The 21259-nt window shown below is 36.1% G+C and overlaps 1 protein-coding gene across 12 annotated transcripts in view; it reads right to left on the bottom strand.

The window, feature by feature from the left end:
* The window catches only part of arvcfb (ARVCF delta catenin family member b), a 331914-nt gene extending 311616 nt beyond the window's left edge, over positions 1-20298 (bottom strand). For all 12 annotated transcript variants that reach the window (XM_073840202.1, XM_073840214.1, XM_073840211.1 and 9 more), the window contains exon 1: positions 20031-20298. The gene's annotated coding sequence lies outside the window, so the exon portion shown is untranslated. The remainder of the gene's footprint in view (positions 1-20030) is intronic.
* Between the last annotated feature and the right edge of the window lie 961 nt (positions 20299-21259).

The following is a 21259-nucleotide window of genomic DNA, read 5'->3' as shown; positions in this document are numbered from 1 at the left end:
ACAGAACTGTATAGGTTTTTTTTTTAGCATTTTATCTGGTGTATTTTCAGTGTTAATTTAATCCTTGTATAGCCAAGCAGAAAAAAGAAACTTCAACATTTAGCTAGGTCGCTATTTAGTGGAGTCAGATGATGCTTCTTATGACCTCTGGCAGGCACCGCTCTCTCTGTTTCAATGAGTTCTGTGATGGCTTGTGCTTTTCAGCATTTCTGTTTGTGTTCAGGTGAGTGGAAGGAAATAGTTGCTCAGCCATTTGCTAGTAAGCTTATTTTTTCACTTTAAATCTTATAATAAGTTGTCATGCAGCATGAAAATGAAATCATTAAGTTATTAAAAAAATAAACACTTGGGATCAGTGTTTTTATGTGTGAAAAATCACTATTTTAAGTACCATCTCTATTCCCAGACTCCAGTCCTAGTCTTGCCAGGTTTACACTGTCAGCACACACTGTTCTGTGGTGGACATCTTACCATCACAGATGCGACACCTCTATATCCAGTCACCCACTAGCATTCAAGTCCAGCTGGTCCAGCGTCCTTCATTTCCCCCTCTCTTCGGCACACACTGGACCAGGCTTCAGAGTTGGCCGAGGAGCCTGGTACATGCATAAAGACACAGTGATAGAAACGCTGGCAGTTCATCCTGCCACATCCAGGCTCTGACAGAGGCTTCCTTTTATTTCCTGCCCAGTCTTAAGCATTAGCAGAGAAACATTTATCTGACAGCTCCTTTATTAGACCATTCAGGCAAACCTGCATGTAGCCCAGCAATCCTGTCTCTTGCTAAAAGACTTCAATGGACATCAAGAGCTCTTCATGTCCCTGAAATACAGTGGGAAGCCACAGATCCAACAGGGGAGTGATACGGTAAACATCCTTTCATTAAAAAAATTACTTTCCTCAAATATTGATTTAACGTGAAGCAGGCAATGCTCAGACCTTCACTAGATGCATTTTGAAAGAAAGAGGCTACAATAAGATGTTACAGTTAAAACTATGCTTTGTTTGTGGCGAAAATAAAGAGATCACTGTAGCACCTCAGCTTTCTCATGTGGGTCATTCTGTGTCAACTCAACCAGAGGTCCCTGGCTCAAATTTTTGATTTTGCAAATATTTATTCTGAAGAAAGATAGACATGTATAGTGATGAAAGCCAAAATATTAAATGTCATGGATGAATAATTACCAAGTAATCCACTATTTTGTAGAGAGAGGTCAAAACTGCAATTTTCACCTTAAAGATATTTGAATGCCATTTTAAATATTGGGTCTTAACAAACTTTCCTTTTGGTATCTTTATTTTTAATGCCCTATAAGATTCGGTTCCAGAGATATTGGAACTTCAATATGGCTCCAGGAATAAATCGTTTAAATGTACACATTTTCAGTGGTGAAAAACCAAATGTAGTTCAGTTTAAAAAAATACAATACTTCTTTTTTTTTTTTAAAGAGGAATGTCTGAAGATCAAATAATGTTTAAACTGGAGATTTATCTCGCTTCTTTCTGTCAAGACAACTGCATTGAACATACCAGTCTGAGTGCCATAAATATTCTTTTTCCAAAGTTTGCGTGCCTATAACTCAAGAAGTATTAAAGATATAGCAATATGATTTGTTAATAAACTTTTCTTTTGGAATAGTAATTTTCAAGGCCCTACATCATTCAGTCCCTGAGATATGAGGATCTCAATGAGGCTTAATGTCTAGATTGTTGAATGTTACCCATTTTCAGTGGTCGAAATCCAAATGTTAGTCATGTTGTATACAGCCGATAGCTATTTTATTTAAAGAACAATGTCTGAATAACAAATAATGTTGAAATTAGAATTGTATCTTGTTTCCCTCTTTCAAAACAATTGCATAGAACACAGCTGTCTGAGTGCTAAAAGCCACTGAAATGGTCAAGTTGAGGCATATTACCTTGCTTTCTGTAGTCTAATAATAAGATTCTATATTTGAATGAGTTTCAGGCATATTTGGAAGAAGGGATTTTGTTCATTTTTACAGCTTCTGAAGCTACCAAGAGTTTAAAAATGCAGTACTGTAACATGTTTGAAACAAATCCCATGCCTCACAGGGAAGTGTGGTTGATTTCGCCACACACTGCATTCACATCAATAAACCAAGATTTGCCTCATCTAGACTAATTATTAGAATTTTTTTAAAGATTATTAAAGAAAAGTTTATGAAGAACTAGAATCTAAAATCATATTGTGATATCTTTAATACTTCTTAAGGTATAGGCACTCAAACTTTGGAAAAAGAATATTTATGACACTCAGACTGGTATGTTCAATGCAGTTGTCTTGACAGAAAGAAACAAGATACAAATCTAGTTTTAACATTTTTTGTTCTTCAGCCATTCCTTTTTAAAAGAAAATAATTATTGTATTTTTTCAAACTGACCCACATTTGGTTTTCGACCACTGAAAATGTGTAATGATTTACTCCTGGAGCCAAATTGAAATTCCAATATCTCTGGAACCAAACCTCATAGGGCATTAAAAAAACAGATGCAAAAAGGAAAGTTTATTAAGACCCAATATCTAAAAGAGCATTCAAATATCTTTAAAACTGCTTGATATTGCTTTTTTTTGAAAATAACCAATCATTTTGCTAGATAAGACCCTTCTTTCTATGATCGTTTAGAGCCATTTGAAGCCATTTTTAAAAGTTCAGACTCGGGGGCACCATAGAAGTCTATTATATGGAAATGTTTTCCTCAAAAAACAATGTCCTTACGACTGAAGAAAAAAAACATGAACATCTTGGATGACAAGGGGGTGAGTATACATTATCTCTAAATTTTTGTTCAGAAAGTGAACTACTCCTTTAAGTGACACACAACTCTAGTGCTGCTGGAGAGAAATAGTGGAAACACTGGACAAATATGAAACTTTCCAGTGTGCATACATTGACTTCACGCAGACTATCAAACAGGTCACAGTCAAAGTAGCGCCATATTTAATTTCTGACAGGAATAAAATGAGGCTTTGACAAATAAAGTACAGCGAATTTAGCTGACAAAACATCCTTTCGAAAATAACTTTAAGTAGACAAGAACTCTACCAAGCAATTTTGAAAATTGTGCAAATTATGTGGTTTTGGACCTTTATAACAGCACATACCACTGTAAAGTCTTTACATTTATCCCTCACAGCCTTATTTTCAGCTGAGTAAAATTCAATATATCAAAGTCTGCACATATGTTTAGCATTTACATCAAAACTGAAGTATACTTGGTTCTTAAAGGGATAGTCCACCTAAAAATGAAAATTCTGTTAGGGGTGCTCTGATTGATCGGCTGCCGATCACTATCGGCCGATAATTGTTTTGGGATGTTTGATAGGCGGTCACACAGTTCCAGGAGCGGTGAGTCTGCAGCAGTGCAGAGATCGTTTCTGCACCGAGAATTAAAGTGACAGCGCATTGTTTGCGGTAAATATGAACAAGGATTGACACGAAAATGTCATAATTACACCATAAATGAACATAATTAAAGTCTACTGTGTTTCACAGTCAACGCATATGGGTTTTTGGCTAGGTTTAAAGAAAAAAGAGCATTTTTAGATAAACAAGGCAATAATTTATGGCACTCGTGGAGGTAGGAAAACAAAGTTATTTATTAACAACCGGATTCCTTGTAATAAAGATTTAAATGCAAAAGAAACAGCAGTAAAACTGACAGTTTCTGTCAATAGTAATGTTTAATTTAGAATGTTTGTGATAACATAAGCAGTTTAAATGTTTCGCAACTTGCTTGAGCAACTTAATAAATCTAGAAGTAAATGCAAAAGTAAAAAGCATTGAATAATTTGTTGCTTATATTCATTGTGTTTAAACTCATCTATGAAAAATTGCTGTACTGTATTACCGTACTGTGTAAAAAAACAAATCACAATGCTGAAATTGCATTTTCAATAATGTTTAGATTTGAATTTAAAATCTAAAGCAATCTAAGCAATAATCGCACAATTCTAAAAATAAAAATGCACTGCATGATGAAACATTTAGGTGAGATAAATATATATTTTTGAAAAGTGTTTAAAAATCCACAAATTAAGATATTTTTGATGAAATACAAGAGCTTTCTGACCCTGCATAGACAGCAAGGGACCTACTACGGTCAAGGCACAGAAAAGTAGTAAGGACATTGTTAAAATAGTCCATCAGAAGAATACTTCTTGTGCACAAAGAAAACAAAAATAACAACTTTATTAAACTATTTCTTCTCTTCTGGGTCAGTCCGCCACCATTCACAAGAGTACCACGACACATGGACTATTTTAGGGTCAGAAAGCGCTCAGATTTTATCAAAAAATATTTTAATTTGTGTTCCAATGATGAACAAAGGTCCTACGAGTTTGGAACGACATGAAGGTGAGTAATTAATGACCGAATTTTCATTTTTGGATCAACTACCCCTTTAAGCTGCAAAAACAGCTTGTTATGAACCACTTCAAATTTAGACTCTAGCTACAATACGTAAGACTGTCCAAATTCAACTTCATGCCAATAGTCTATTCAGTGTTTAAAACCCTGTGACCATATTCACAGCTAGCAAATAAGAAAGAAGTTAGACAGAAAAATAAGATGATAAAGTCAAATACTGTGCTGTTCATATGCCACTCTGCATATCCTTATTAAAGATCCCAATGGGGAAACAGCACCTGAAGTCTTAATATTTAAACAAGGCCACCGAATCATTTCACACTTATTAGGCTCATTTTAGAGTGGATCGTTTCATGAACCTGTCAGGGTTTGCACTAAGGCTACTACTGAAAGATGAGCCAACAGCAGCAATATTTGACCCAACTGCAAACCATGAGTAGGCACAGCAAAACACTGTATCTCATTTCACAGGTGAAAAGTCCTAAAGGCGCAGCAAAAAAAAAAAAAAACACCTGTTTAATTTAATGTGTCAGAGAGGGAGAAAAAACTAAATTATGACTATATTTGGTGTGAAAAAAGCTCGACTAACAGTATAAGTGGACTTGAAGGAAAAAAATAAAAAAATATATTACGAAATGACCTCTTCAGGAGAGCTAGTTTTTAAAATGTATTCAAAATGCAGTCTTAGCTAATCCCCGGAAATTCTGGCACGGCTGCGGTGAGTTGGAGAGCGTGGCGTTGCGATGTTGAGCAGAGTGTTTTCAGGGCACCGCTAATTAAACAAACCTTTCCAAAAAGTCATTTCTCACATCATAATTGCATTCGGCACTCAAGAAGGAGGAGAAACCAGCTATAAATAATGGTAGAACCTGAAAACATGAAAGTAAGTTTTGACTAATTATTGGCCAGATACAAATGGCACACCATTGGGAGGAGTGAAAGCGCTCATCTCGGCTCTGAGTGAAGATCCGTTTCAGGGAGGGCAGAGATCAGGCGTGCCGCACTGGGGCTTTGGGTCATGATCCAACAAAGCAGTCTGGATCATTAGGACATTCTTTTCCCACAGCCCTTCTTCCGACAGACGCAGCATACCAAATCACAAAAAACAAGAAGTCTAATAAAAACAGGGGCAGTCAATCTCAACTTAGAGATGGACGGCATGTCAACCTCTGGATCTTGAAATAAAATGCTAAGTGTTAAAAATGTTAAAGGGATAGTTCAAACAGTTGCTGGTAGCCATGTTTCTTCAAAATATTTTCTTTTGCATTTAACAGAAGAAAGAAACTTATTTAGGTTTGAAACAACTTGAGGGTGAGTAAATGATGGCAGAATACATTTATCTTTATATATGAACTAAAAGATGAATTCAAACTTCACCTGAAATATCAGCACTTGCCATCCTCCAGGTGCCCTCTCTGGCATAGGTCAACTAGCATCAGCTATTTAGTTCCTGTCCTGAGGCACAGAGTGCTGTGTTTAACCTCCCTGGATGTTCCAGTGATTACAATTAAGCAGCTCTTATCCCTGGACATAATCAAGACCGGGTTAATCCACACACACCATGACAACTACCGCAGGACAAGTCCCAACAGCCTGCTTGGACGGTGTCATTGTTGGAACGGGGTCAAGTATGACAGGAAGCGTCTCCTCGGCCAACTAGGATGTGGAGCGAGTGACTGGAGAAAGGGTTAGGAAATGAGAAGGGCATTGGGAAATGGCTGGAAATTTCCACCAGATCACATTTTCATAAATCAAGCCCTTGTCCCGGCACAGCGCGGAGCAGAAGGGATTGGGAAAAGAGGATTAGTTGGGTGCAGCCCAAACACAGGAGTTAAAATGTTATCCAATATCATTCATACGAGAACGTGAGGACAGACGGACGATGACTTTGCTGTGCAAGAGCTGAATTGTGAAACTGGGGAAGTCTGGAAAGACAATGCTCAAAACAGTATGTTAATGACGATATGATAGTCAAATGATAGTCTGATGAATGTTTAAAGAATTTTGCTGTATTAGTTTATAGCTTAACATGAAGACACCTAACCTAATGTATTACATAAATGGATTAAATGTCAAATACATCCACCATCAGATCTAGTTCAGGAGAAGCAGATTTAGTGTTATCTGAGGGGAAGGTCCATGGTAAAAAGACTGTGTTTAGTGGTAAAAGTCAAGTGCATCAAATAAAGGAACATTCACACTAATTTATTTCTATTTGAATGAGCGAACATCTTAACCTTCAGCAAATGTCACTGCACAGATGAATAAAGCTGAAGTGTGTATTTTTCAATGTTCTCCTGTCTCATCTTAATATTCAGAATCAGCTGTACGTAAGCCATTTGTATGTTGATTTCACCAAAAAAGAAAAACAGTATTCTATCCTGATCAGTGCCTAATGGCAACATTATAGCTCAACCAGTTTGTTTAAGGCAAGACTACATGTTTGCCTGACCAACTAAAGAAAGAGGAGAATGTTCATTAGTTACTTCCTTCTCTATTTACTGAATACGGTTTACATTAATGAAAACTGGAGTAATGATGCTGAAAATTCAGCTTTGATCAAAATTACATTTAAGAAGTATCCAAATAGAAAACAATTACTTGAAATAGTAAAAACATTTCAAAATTGTACTGTTTTTGCTGTACTTTGAATCAAATAAACACAGGCTTGGTAAGCAGAAGAGACTTTTAAAAAACATTACAAATCTTACCGTTCAAAAACTTTTGACTGGTCATATTTCTTGGAAAAAATGAATTATTGTTAGCAATATGTCCATAAAGTAAAGTCACTATGACTCCCATAGTGACTTCACTTTATAGATATATTGCTCACAATAATTCATTTTTTCCAATGAATACACTACCAGTCAAAAGTAGTGTAAAGTAAGTCTAAAAGTAAACCTGCTTTGGCAGAGCACTGTGGAAATGGAGTTAGCATGGAGTATGAAGTCAATGCCCTATTATGTCACAACTTATTTCCCAAAAAAACTAAGACTTTGATCACAATGTGGGTGGAAATTGGTGGGTATGTTTTTAAACAGATTTAAAAATATATATATGTAACATATATATTAGGGCTGTCAGAATTAACATGTGACCAATTCAAAATTCCTTAATGTGTTTAAATAAATTAACACAATTAATGCAATTAATGAAGCACAATTTCTTTTCTAAACCTTTTACCTGATTCACTTCTGTGTTTGCAGTCAGATCATTTCAAGCCGCCAAACTCCAGGAAAGTTTTCAGTCCAATGATTCAGTAAGCCTGGGTTTCTCAACTCTGGCCCTCAAGGTCCACTTTCCTGCAGAGTTTAGCTTCAACCCTAATCAAACACAGCTGAACAAGCTAATCAAGGTCTTCAGGATCACTAGAAAGTTACAGGCAGGTGAGTTTGATCAAGGTTGGAGCTAAACTCTGCAGGAAAGTAGACCTCAAGGGCCAGAGTTGCAAACCCCTGCAGTAAGTGAATGCATTCAAAGAATCAGTCCAAAACAGCGCTAATGTAAAACCAGACTGATTGCATCAGACATGGCAGAGACTCACGTTGCGTTCTCAGTGAATTATTCACTCCAGTGTGTTTAACTTTAAAACACGAGCGCTGTCATATTCTGTGATTGTTTCTGAAGAGCGCAAGCCCTCACAACAGAACGTAAAATCATCCCACTGAATGATACGCAAACTACGTTTTCTCGACTGCAAAGCAAACCAGTTTCCCTCTAGTAAAGTTTTGATGGTTGAGAATTGAAATCAAGTCGAATGCAGTGATGTACAGAAGTCGTACAGTAAGCATGCGACAATTAGGGTTGTGCCGGTAGACAATAGTATCGTGTATCGACGATGGTCTGCAGGTCGAACGGCCTGTTGCTGATGCCTTTGAAGATAGCAAGACGATTACTATTATTATTATTCGTCAAAAAGAGGTTAGGCGCCTAAATTTAGCGATTAAGTGCGAATGCCGTTTCAGAAACTTGCCACAGTGCGGCTGGTATAAACACAAGCATTGACTACTAGAGTGGCCGCGATATGCTCTGGTGGCCGTGTCGGTACCATGATGCGCCACAGACGTGTGCAGTGTAAATAAAGGGTAAGAGACTTATTTATCATATAGTGCAGATAGCTTCACTGATTATAACACAAGTGTTTTTTAAAATGCATAAACCCGCACTAGACTAGACTAGACTAGGCTAGTCACTGATGATATTCTTCGATAATGTAAATGTTCTTTCCTCGTTTTCTGTAGCTGCTTTTTGAATAACTAAGGAAATGTAAGCATTATATTTAGTAACTTACAATGTTTCTACTAAATTGTTATGTAAATACAAACTAAGCCATATTAAAAACAGGCTGCTATTAGCCTTATGCTGGAGCTGGTTCATTTTCAGGCAATAATACTAAGTACGTAAATAAATAAATTAACGCAATAATATCATGTATTGGCAATTTCACAGGCTGACGATAAGACGATATTAAAATTGAGCATATCGCTCCAACACTAACATCAACCTGATACTGTATATTGATGCACAAACAAACCATGTATGAGCGCTCTTGACGCACATATCATCCATTGCACTTATGCAAGGACACATTTTAATTCACGTTGTTTCAACACACATTCAAGATAATGTTTTGATTTATTATGTTTAATCATTCTGAATAGATCCATATAAGCAATCAGCTCAAGGTGGTTGGTTTAGGGTTTTTTGGCATGTTCATGTGGTCCTGTTCAGTATCGCAACTTGACTAATGTACACATACTATACATTTATTTATTTATTTATTTTTTATTTCATTTTTTTGTGTGCTTTGGCACAAGTGTATCAAATATATGAACTTATATCATTTGGTTCTTTGGTGTACTTTTGGAGTCTCCAAGTGCTAAATTAGTATCTAAATTTCTCTTAAAATTTTCTTTTGCAGAAAATACAGTTTTGTGAGAACCACCCTTCAATCTTTTGGTTTACGTTGCTGGATATAGTAAATAATGCCAAAATGAACGTGTTAAACAAATTAAATAGTATATATGCTTAATTTCATGATGTCAAGTGTCCGATTAATAGGGTTGCAAAGGGGCAGAAAATTACCGAAAACAATTTTGGAAATATTGGACTCATGGAAATATATTGGGAAATTAAGAGAATTAATTGGAAATTTGGGGAAATTTATAGAAACTGTATCATATACAAAAATATACAATGACATCAACTGACAAGCTTGCAAACTAATACAAATTTGAAAAACTCAATTTTTTTATTTTTTTTTAGAACTTGGAATATTTAATAAACAGTGTTTATTCAAAATAGAAATATTTTCTAACAATATGTCTTTACTATCACTTTTTTATGAATTTAACACATTCTTGCTGAATAAAAGTATTAATTCACTTGGAAAACTCAAATGGAAAAAAAAAATTACTGACCCAAAGGTTTGAATGATAGTGTATTGTTAAAACATTTCAGTTTTAAATAAATTATTTTATCACATGCCATACAAAATATTAAGCAGCAAAACTGTTTCCAAAATTGATAATAAATCAGCATATTAGAATGACTTTTGAAGGATCATGTGACACTGAAGACTAGAGTAATGGCAGATGAAAATTCAGCTTTGCATCAGAAATACATTATATTTTAAAGTATATTAAAACAGAAATCAATTATTTTAAAATTGTAATAATACTTCACAGTATTACTGTTTTGTTCTATATTTTTGATCAAATAAATGTAGGCTTGATGAGCAGAAAAGATTTCTTTCAAAAAGATTAAAATAATGTAATAATAATCAGTAATGCATCCAAACGTTTGACCACTACTATACTTCTGTATGATAACAGAAAACTGACTAGCAGAAAGTAGCAGAAAGAACACACATGTGACCCTGGACCACAAAACATTGTATGGGTCAAAATGATTGATTTTTCTTTTATGCCAAAAATCAATAGGAAATTAAGTAAAGATCATGTTCCATGAAGATTTTTTGTAAAATTCCTACTATAAATATATCAAAATGTAATTTTTGATTAGTAATATGCATTGTTAAGAACTTAATTGAGAGAATTTAAAGGTGATTTTCTCAGTATTTAGATTTTTTGCACCCTCAGATTCCAGATTTTCAAATAGATGTATCTCGGCCAAATATTGTCCTATCCTAACAAACCATACATCAATAGAAGGCTTAATTAGTGAGCTTTCATATGATGTATACATCTCAGTTTTGTAAAATTTAACCTTATGACTGGTTTTGTGGTCCAGGGTCACATATTGGTATTTGCTAGTATATATAAGACACATGTGAGATAATTAACTATTACAAAGAGAACTTCTATGGAAACATAGAAGCTTTTTACCCGCACCATTCCTCAGTCTAAAGTGGGCCTGACATTTTTTAGACCTTCTCAATCAAACAAACAGTCCCACAGCAGCACAAACAAAAGGAATGTGTGCTCTTCATACTAATTTCCTGCTTTCTAGAAATATACACAAACTCCTTTACATGAATTACGAGTTAATAAACCTAGATTGATGATATTTAGGACAATGAAACATCAAGTCTCTGCTCTGAAATGCCATTTAGGCTATTTAGCAGGAAAGATTATTCAGAGCAGGTGCCACAAACTGTGCCAAGAAGAGTCTATATCGCCCAGTCGTGGATTTTTGCAGCATACCAAATGGCCTGGGAGAGACGGGGCAAGCAGAGCTATCAAGCAGGTGTGTGGCCATAAAGAGTCATTCACCCTCACACGGAAACCTCTCACTGTCCTTTTCTTTTCATCCTACGGTCATTTCAATCAAAGGTGCTCAAATAAACCGACAAAACTATTCACTGTTATCATGTCAAATCATAATGTATGTATAACAATGAGGTCATTGTTTGAGACAACTATTGCCAAAGCTACGATTTGCTTACATTTTGGTACATTTCCCACAGATGTTTAACAGCTACAAACACTGAACACAGTTTAATTTGATTGCAAACACTTTAAATTGGCTTTGTTCAGACAGGCGGAAAGTTGTTAAATATTTTAAATAAATCTAAATGGCCAAAAGGTTTTTTATTATATCATTCAAAGTATGCAATATTGTCCAGGGCTGTTCGAACAAACTCATTTTTGCTTACTATGTAGTGAATAGTGAATGAGTGAACGAGTCAGCGGTTTTAGACTAAATATACACATGAGTGCCCAAACTGCCTCTGTATGTTCTCTCAAGCGTCTCGTGAGTTCAGCACTGCGGCGAGATGTCATGATAGACATGAGCAGTTTTCTGTCATTCCTTTGCATGCTGACAGCTACTCTCTTGGCATCCTGCTGATGCTTACATCATTACTATAGCAACCAGTGCAGACACATCGGATATTAACTACACCGTCTGAACAAACGGATCAGATCACATGTAAAATGAAAGTGCCGACCGTCAGACTTAAAGATCGGATTTGAAAACCAAATTGGATTTGTGTACGGTGTGAACAAAGCCTTAGTGTGTGAGTGTACTAAACAGAAGCAGGCCTGAAATGAGATTCAGTAAGAGAAAAGCTTACATAATGAAGATACTTCATTAACATATGAAATGAGTTTCAGGCAGAAGGGACTGCGGAACTTACATTCCACAGCTATTGTTCCAAAGAACTAAGGGGGGAGTGATAGTCAAGGCCAAGACAAAGATGGAAAGAGAGGCAAGAGAAAAAAGGCTTTAGAGACTACCCATCAAAGTAGAGCTCAAACTCTAAAACTTTCACCAAGATTTCCATATTTTAAAAGTGAGATATGAAAAGTTGATCATAAAGTCACTTTATGAAGAGTTCCTTCACACAGTTTCTCTTATTAGAACCTCAAAAGGCAACTGACCACCCAGGAAAAATATAGAAGCTAAATTAACAATTCATTTGTTTAACAGAAAAGAGATGGAGGAGCACATTAAGCAGAGGATTAATATAAATATATGATTAAAAACTAATAAACACTGCCCATCAAAAGTTTTTAAACAGTAAGATTTTTATGTTTGTTAAAGGGATAGTTCACCCAAAAATGAAAATTTGATGTTTATCTGCTTACCCCCAGGGCATCCCAGATGTACGTGACTTTGTTTCTTCAGCAGAACACAAACAAAGATTTTTAACTCAAAGCGGTGCAGTCTGCCAGCCAAATAATGGAAGTGGATGGGCACCAGAGCTTTAAAAGTAAAAAAAAAAAAAACATGCACAGACAAATCCATATTACACCCTGCGGCTTGTGACGATACATTGATGTCCTAAGACACAAAACGATAGTTTTTTGCAAGAAACTGAACAGTATTTATATCATTTTTTACCTTTGATACACAGCCACGTCCAACTGTCATGAGCACGAGCTTTTCATCCGGCTCGTTACACGTGAACGCGCTCTGGCGTAGTATACGCAAACGGGGAAATCTGTGAAAAGTCCCGGATGAGTTTGCGCAAGCAAACAAAATCTTTTAGCTTTAAATCGGTTTGAACAGTCAGGATAAGTGTAAGTAATTACCATTTTGAGTAGCCGCTATACCCACAATCTCTGTGCACTGTGTAAACAGTGAGTACGTTTACATGGACAACAATATTCCGATTTTAACGCGATTAAGACAATACTCTGATTAAGAAGCAACCATGTAAACTGATGTTTTTGATTAATTTAATCCGACTAAAGTCATAATCTGAGTAAACACAAATCGAATTAAGACAGGTGGAGTATTCCTATTTTAGTCGCATTATGAAAGACATGTACACACCTTAATCAGACTATTCCCCTTGTGTAGGACTTTTCGCCACATTTTGTGACAGGGTACACACTAATGCTGCGTTCCAGGCAGGTTTTTGAGTTCGTAAATCACGTCTTCAAACCACGACTCAGGACTTTGTAGCGTTCCAGGCAAGTCACGCCAAGCATTTATTGTTTTTATAGTATAATAATTTGATTGCAACGTTATATTGTCCTAAACTCTATTTTTTCACCGTGTGCCACTTGCATAAACACCGCACCCCTAGAGGCTTTATCGTTGTTTCTCGGGCTATGTCACGTCAGAACTCGGAACTGGGAGTACGTCGATCTAGTACGAGTTCACGGATGGGAATTCGCGGGTTTAACTGCCATTTCCAGTGCACTTTCACTGGTAGAAGTTTGGAAAAACACGGGTAACGGGTTGTCTGGAACGAGGCATAACGCTCTCTCAGTTGGTCGGTCTTTGGTTTCATTTTTATTTAGCCTATTTATTTTTTGCTACAACATGGGCTTAATCAATGCTCATTGCTGATAAATAGTTTGTCTGTTATCATAATTTATAGTTTTATGGAAACGTATTTAACATTCAACCCCTTTTTTTAATTAGTAGCCTATTATTTGTGATTTTAATTTTGTGAACGGGATTTCCGCTATTGGAATGTCTTATGCTTTTCACTTTTACTTTTGAATTCATGATCTTGGTTTTGCTTATATACACCTATCAATTTTAAGATTAAAACAAATTCTTAAAAAATGGATTTGTTATTTTTAATTAAACAGCATAACAAAAATAAAATAAAACTAGCTTATATAGCATTTATTAACAAAAACTAATAAGACAAGGCATTGACTCCATCACATGCTGTTATATGCCGACTAAACAATTTATTACAGGGCGCGCAAACACTGAGCAATCAAAATAATTAATAAAAAAAAAAATAAAAAAAGCCTCCAAAGTGTAATGAGAGGTAAACGGCAAAGATAACAGGGTTTTCAAAATGAAAACAAACAAAAAAAGTAAAACTAAACTGGCTTTCGGTGACCGTGCTTGCGGTTTTTTTTTTTCTTCCTAAAAACTGTCTGGCTCTGAAACGCTCGCTGTATGGAGCAGACGCTTTGGAGCAGCACAGCATGCACTCGCACAAATGCGACCACGGCAAATTTTAACTCAGACATTCTAAAACATGTGTTGCATATGTCCAGAGCCACTTCAAGCTTTTGTAAAATTAAAACCGAAACATCCAAAAGTCTATAAGGAAGATGAACTGATAGCGTCGCATGTGGACGTAATGATGTGTGTCATTAATCGATCTATGCACTATAACATGTAAAACGGGAACATGAAAGGAATATTCTAAAAGCAACTCATGTAAACAGCTTAATCATATTATTGTCTTATTCAGAATAAGGTCATTAATTAGATTACTGGTGTCCATGTAAACGTAGTCAATGAGTGTTGTATAAATGCGACAGATCGCTTCCGGCGTTTGCGTATACTACGCCAGAGCGCGTTCACATGTAACGAGCCTGATGCTAAACTCGTGCTCATGACAGCTGGACGTGGCTGTGTATCAAAGGTAAAAAAATGATATAAATACTGTTCAGTTTCTCCCAAAAACCGATCGTTTCGTGTCTTACAACATCAATGTATTGTCACGAGCCGCAGGGTGTAATTTGGATTTGTCTGTGCATGTTTTTTTTTTTACTTTTAAAGGTCTGGTGCCCAACCACTTCCATTATTTGGCTGACAGACTGCACCGGTTTTCGTTAAAAATCTTTGTTTGTGTTCTGCTGAAGAAACAAAGTCACCTACATCTGGGATGCCCTGGGGGTAAGCAGATAAACATCAAATTTTCATTTTTGGGTGAACTATCCCTTTAAAGAAGTCTTTTATGCTCACCAAGCCTGCATTTATTTGATTAAAAGTACAGCAAAAACAGTAACATTTTGAAATAGCAGGTTTCTCTGATGAATAGAACGTTCAGAAGAACAGCATTTAATCTTTTATAACATTATTAATGTCATTATCATCACTTTTGATCAATTTAAAGCATCCTTGATAAATAAAAGCATTCATTTCTATAATTTCTTTTCAAAAAAAATGTTGCACTCCAGGCTTTTAAAGGTCCCATATTGTACACATTTCTGGAGGTTTATTTTAGTTGTTGATGTCCTTAAGAATATATATTTGCGGTATAAGTGCCAAAATCCATCTCAATATATTTTTACAGCTCCTTTTTTAGGAGCTCTGTCAAAAAAGTCGATTTTGGCCCATCTAATTAATATTCATGAGCCTCTCTTCTGATTGGCCTGTTGTTTTCTGAGTGACGCACAGCCAGGCCAACCACAGGTAACTACGTCATGTATGCTGTAAGCGAGCTCAGAGCAATAGAGAGAGCCTAGCTTGCTGATACTCAACAGGATATTTCAGAATGATCATTAATGTTTTTTTCTTTTTCAAACACCGAATGCAGTAAGCTACATAACTGTTGCTTCAGTAAAGCCCCTTTCACAATGCGCGTTGATTCTGGAAAATTACGGGAACGAGCGCTGTGTGAACAAAAGCCAGAACCATAAAGGCAGTGTTGTAGAGATGATGCACGTTACCCTGCGACTCTTCACGACAAAAAAATATGTGCAAAGTGGAATGAAGCGGCGATCAGGCAGAGCCAGCTCCGCACTATCAGCGCTGAAGCGCAGTTTGTTCAGGTTAGTTTCAGTTTAGTGAAACGTACGCGTTGCATTACATCTTACATCCAAACGTCACATGTCTTTACAGGTTGTGTGTAAAGCACGCACAGATTCCGGAAAACAACTGTGAATTAACCAAATTAAACAACTCCGGAACAAATCATGGGACACATTATCCGTGTATTTACCGGAATCGCTGTGTGAAGGAGGCTGAAGTTGACTGCCACTGGTCTCTTATATTCACGTTGTTCTGAAGCCTGTGCAATGATGTAGTTTCCTGACATCCATGGACTGAACAGCGTTTTCTCGACTTGTTTTCGTGTTGTTGTTGCTCAACAATGGAATGGATGCGTTGTTGTCTGGGTTTGACAAAAGGAGGGTGGGACAGTGGTTGGTGCTGGGGTTTTGACTGAAGGCGGTGACTGAGTAGATCGGACGTCACATCTTTACGGAAGTCACAGCGTCTCGTGAAAAGAAACAGCTACTTTAAACAGGCTGTGTGCAGTTTACTGTGGATTGACTGCTTTGAAACTCATATGGTAGTTACATAGCCCCTAGACCTCAGTTATCATGAAAAAAGCCAGGAAATTTCGATTTTGACAATATGGGACCTTTAAATGGTATAGTGTATTGTTACAAAAGCTTTTTATTTCATATAAATGCTGATCTTTTAACCTCTCTATTCATCAAAAAGAAAAATTTGGAAAAATTTACTCAACTGTTTTAAATGATGATAATAATAATAAAAAATGTTTCTGAACAGCAAATCAGCATATAAGAATGATTTCTGAAGGATCCAGACACTGAAGACTTGAGCAATGATGCTTAAAATTAAACTTTGATCACAGGAATAAATTACATTTTAAAAAATATCAAAATAGAAAACAGTCATTTTAAATAGTAAAAATATTTCAAAATGTTACTGTTTTTGCTGTACTTTGGATCAAATAAATGCAGGTTTGGTAGAACACACATAAATGCAGGTTTGGTCAGAAGTGTTCATTATTATTTTTAAATATAATAACAATACTTTGGTATAGAAAAAAAGGTGTTATGTTTTTTTTACTGAAAGAAAGTATAAAGTTTTCATAAAAATATTAAGCAACACAACCTTTTCAACACTGACAATACATTTATAACAATTGAATGTATACCAATAAAAAAACTGCTTAGAAACCATTAATAATTACCAGCCAAATGAAAACGTACCCCAAGGCTCATCATGTCTTCTCTGTACCAGACCTCTTTTTGCAAACTCAAGCTCAGCTTTATCAGCTTTCATTCATCTGACTAAAGCAACATCACAATGTGATGAACTGCAAAATGCTGAAGAGCAATAAAAACACAAGCTTAACAGTATGCTTCCCACTGGCCTGTTTTGCAACACTGTTTTGTTGTTTTATGAATCTATATAAATGCACCAAAGTCTCCTTCTGATGAAAGAGGCAACGAAATGACTTTGACAGCATCCATCCTTGAATTGCATTAAAACAAAGTTTTCAAAAACATGTACAACTTAAATTATAAAATGGAACAAAGGGTAGTTCTTTGCATAGAGCTGAAATTCTCCTGACAAGCAAAGCTGCTCAATGTGCCATGAATGACAGCGCTGCCTAATTTAACAAGCTCCCAGTCTCAGCTGGGGTAACAAGTTTTAAAGAACAGAGAAACTTTAATATATCAGAGTATTATGTTAACATGTCATCAATATGATACTGAGCCTTGTCAATAAAATATCACAGCTGGAAATAAGATTTACATGCACACTTTGAAATAAAGATGAGTATTAATTAGACAACATGCAAAAGAGGGTTGCGCAGTGTTTTCATGACGCGTCATCAATCGGCCATATTGGCAGCACTGAACGTAAACAATGCCACTGAAACAAACAAAACTTGCATATTTTGCTGATTATTGCTGCTGAAAATGGTCAATTATTTGAAGACATTTGAAGTACTACAGACTGCCAAAAGTTATAACAAATCAAGGAGAAGAGCACATAAAGCTGTCTGAGGAACAAAAGGCGTTTGTGGTTGGCCAAACTGAACCAGGATTTCCAGAGCAAGAATTGTGACAACATTTGTGTTTGTTCTTATCCATTCTGGTCAGGTAGGTGAAATATTAGGCTAATATCTTAATGAATACTGCTCATACGTATCTTTACCACCTATTAACTTTAGTCTGTCAAACTACTGCACCATTCTCTGCTTACAAAGTCCTTCTCTATAAGATTTAGCAGCTTCCACACATTTTTTTCTGTGATTTAGACAGCATAAATTAGCATAACAACATATTCAGTAGGGATGCACCGATCCGGATCGGTGCATCCCTAATATTCAGTAGTACATTAACCGTGCAATAAATGCTGGTTTTTACATTTGAGTATCACCAACATGTCTGCACATCCAGGTAACTGACCAAACCGTGACGTAATTGCAAACTCTCTAAATTTGTCTGATTTCCACATTGCTTATTAAGTGAAGTATCTCTTTGGACAGATACTAACCCCAAAAGTATGACCTTATATATGACCTTATAATTGATAATGACATTTATATTATTAACATAAGCCTATGGGTGAGACTTCTGGTTCACTAGCAGCTATAGGGAAATAATGAGAAGTATACCAACCTGCAGTAAACAGTAAAACTAAGCTACAAACCAATATGCTCATAATTAAGATAATAAATTAAAATGAGAGCTAAAGCCAGACCCATAAAATTTAAAAATGGCAGCGCCTCCTCTTACAGACAAAAAAAAGGTGGATAGACATAACATATTACAACTGACAACGTCTGTGGACGCTAATAAACTCATTTTTATAGTTACCGTATCGTTCTTGGTCTGAAAAGGATGTAATGCTGGGTTGTGAATCGAATACTATGAGTATCTTAGCATCAAATTGCAATGTCAAAAGTAGCCTCAGAAACATACAGTATGAAATACAGCAGGTTACAGTGAGTGTTTTGATTTTTAGCAAGTCCACTCAATAATAAACTAAACAGCGCTTACCTCATTAAACATGTATGCGTTTTGTACAGTCGCAGAAACGCCCAAATGCTGTTAAGATTCAGCGTCTAATTTCATATTTTTACCAAACGCGCGTTAGCAAAACAGGTCGCGTGCACGTAGCGACTTCGCACATCTTTTTGCGTCTAATCAGCGTTGCTGACGTCATGAATATGCAAATAAAACATCCTTCCACCGTTTACAAATGTACAGTATAGTGTGAAATTTTTAAACATGACTACCCATTATTAATTACTAATGAAAGCTGAAGTGTGGGTGACAATGTCACGTGCGAAAGTCCTTAAATATAAAAAGGAAAAGAAAAAAAGAAAAGAAAGAAAATACATAAATATTTGATGAACTCCAGCTGCAACACATATTTTAAATCGCTACAGTAATGTGGACCCGCTGGGATTCAGTCACGAGATGTGCCAAAACGTGCAATTTCAATCAAACAGGATGATCCCCAAAGAAACCACTTGCCTAGACAAGTCCAAATAAGCATTAAAATAAAAAGCAGTTACAAAAGATCGTGACTACTCTGCTTGATGCATAAAACATACAAATATTGCAAGACCAACTCTGCCAGTAGCATAGTATCTTTGCTAGAACTGAAATCGTACCATATGCATTGACACCAGGATCCTTTCTGACAGATGCTGAAGCCTCCGGTTGTATTTTAAATGGTCAATTCGGTTCTCATGAGTAACCAAATCAGAAACACTTTATTCAGATTTGTGCGCATTATTCTAAATAATCCCCCTAATTTGCTGCTCTAGGTGTGAGAACACTGATAAACGCTTCCTTCTGCATCACAATCATAATCAAAAGCATCACGGTGAAATTAAAGGGCTGCATTTCACTAGCAGCTCATTGTGCGCGCGTGTTACTATCAAGCATGACGCGCTGCCTCAAAACAACGTAGATAAATATCAATTGTAGACAAGTGATACATCTTTAAATGGCTCATGATGAGATATCTACAAACGCATAAAGCAAAATGTACCTGTAACTACGGCCAAGCAACTGCTCTCGATTGACAGACAGCAAGCAAATACGCGAATCGCTCGAACAGTTGAGCTACGCGTGAACGCGAATGCAGTAGTACACATTTAGCCTTTTGGGGTTGCGAAGTAAGTTTCTAAATGTGGTGTTTAAATGCTCGTAGATAAAGGATATAGCGGCGAGGAAGAATGAGTAATCTTACCTGTCTTCTTTCTGTGAGTGAGTTGTAGGGACAGCAGCAGAAGCAGCAGCACACTCGTTCAACTTGTCAACAGTATCAGCGGATGATTCCACGATTAGCTTCATGCATCTTCACGAAAAAACTCACGGTTTACTTTTTCAAATCAGCCGTGTGATTATTCAGAGGAAATGCCTCAGCTTAAATGTCAATAACTGAATTGTAAAATGCTACGATGCTTTCCATGTAGACAACAAAAACCCTCTCAGTGTTATTGGATTCTTCCGAGGCTGGCTTTGCACACTACTACAAGTGCGCTGATTACTGCGCTGTATCTCTCTGGTACACACTCCACAGAGATATTGCAACGTTTTTAAATAGACAAATCCATGCATATGGAACATGCAAAATAAAAATATAAATAAATAAATTAGCTTAAGTTGCAGGGGTTTGTAGCGATAGCCAAAAATACACTGTATGTATCAACTTTATAGATTTTCTTTTATTGCCAAAAATCATTAGGATATTAAATAAAGATCATATTCCATGAAGACATTTTGTAAATTTCTTACAGTAAATATATCAAAACTTAATTTTTGATTAGTAATATGCATTGCTACTTTACATTCCATATTACAACTTTGAGGGCGGTTTTCTCAATATTTACATTTTTTTTTTGCACCTCAGATTCCAGATTTTCAAATAGTTGTATCTCAGCCAAATATTATCCTATCCTAACAAACCAAACACAAAACATTCAGATGATGTATAAATCTCAGTTTCAAAAAATTGACCCTGATGACTGGTTTTGTGGTCCAGGGTCACATATGATAATGAGGAGGTGGTCAGCTTACTCCTATAGGTTGGTTTGTTGTACTATTTTAACCACTCCTGAGAGGCAGTTGTGATATCATGGTAATATAACACAGACAAAGAGTAGTATTATTTGACAGTAGTGTCAGTATTGTTTGAAATATAATTAAAAAAAAACCTGTTTATTGATGATTGCCTTCGATCAAAGAAAAACAATATTTTCATTGGTTAAATCACTGTCAACAAGTATCTCTTCCATCATAATAGGATTCAATAACATTACAATTCATGCTAAACAGTGTGTTGAAATTTATGATTGATTTGATTGATTTTTCTTAATATTTAGATTTTTTTGCACTCATAGATTCCAGATTTTCAGTTGTTGTCCTATCCTAACAAACCATACATCAATGGAAAGCTTATTTATACGAAAATGGGCC

This window comes from Garra rufa, chromosome 5 (assembly GCF_049309525.1).
Source record: "Garra rufa chromosome 5, GarRuf1.0, whole genome shotgun sequence".
NCBI lineage: Eukaryota > Metazoa > Chordata > Actinopteri > Cypriniformes > Cyprinidae > Garra > Garra rufa.
Note: the sequence above shows the minus strand (reverse complement) of the source record. Positions and strands in the feature narration are given on the sequence as shown.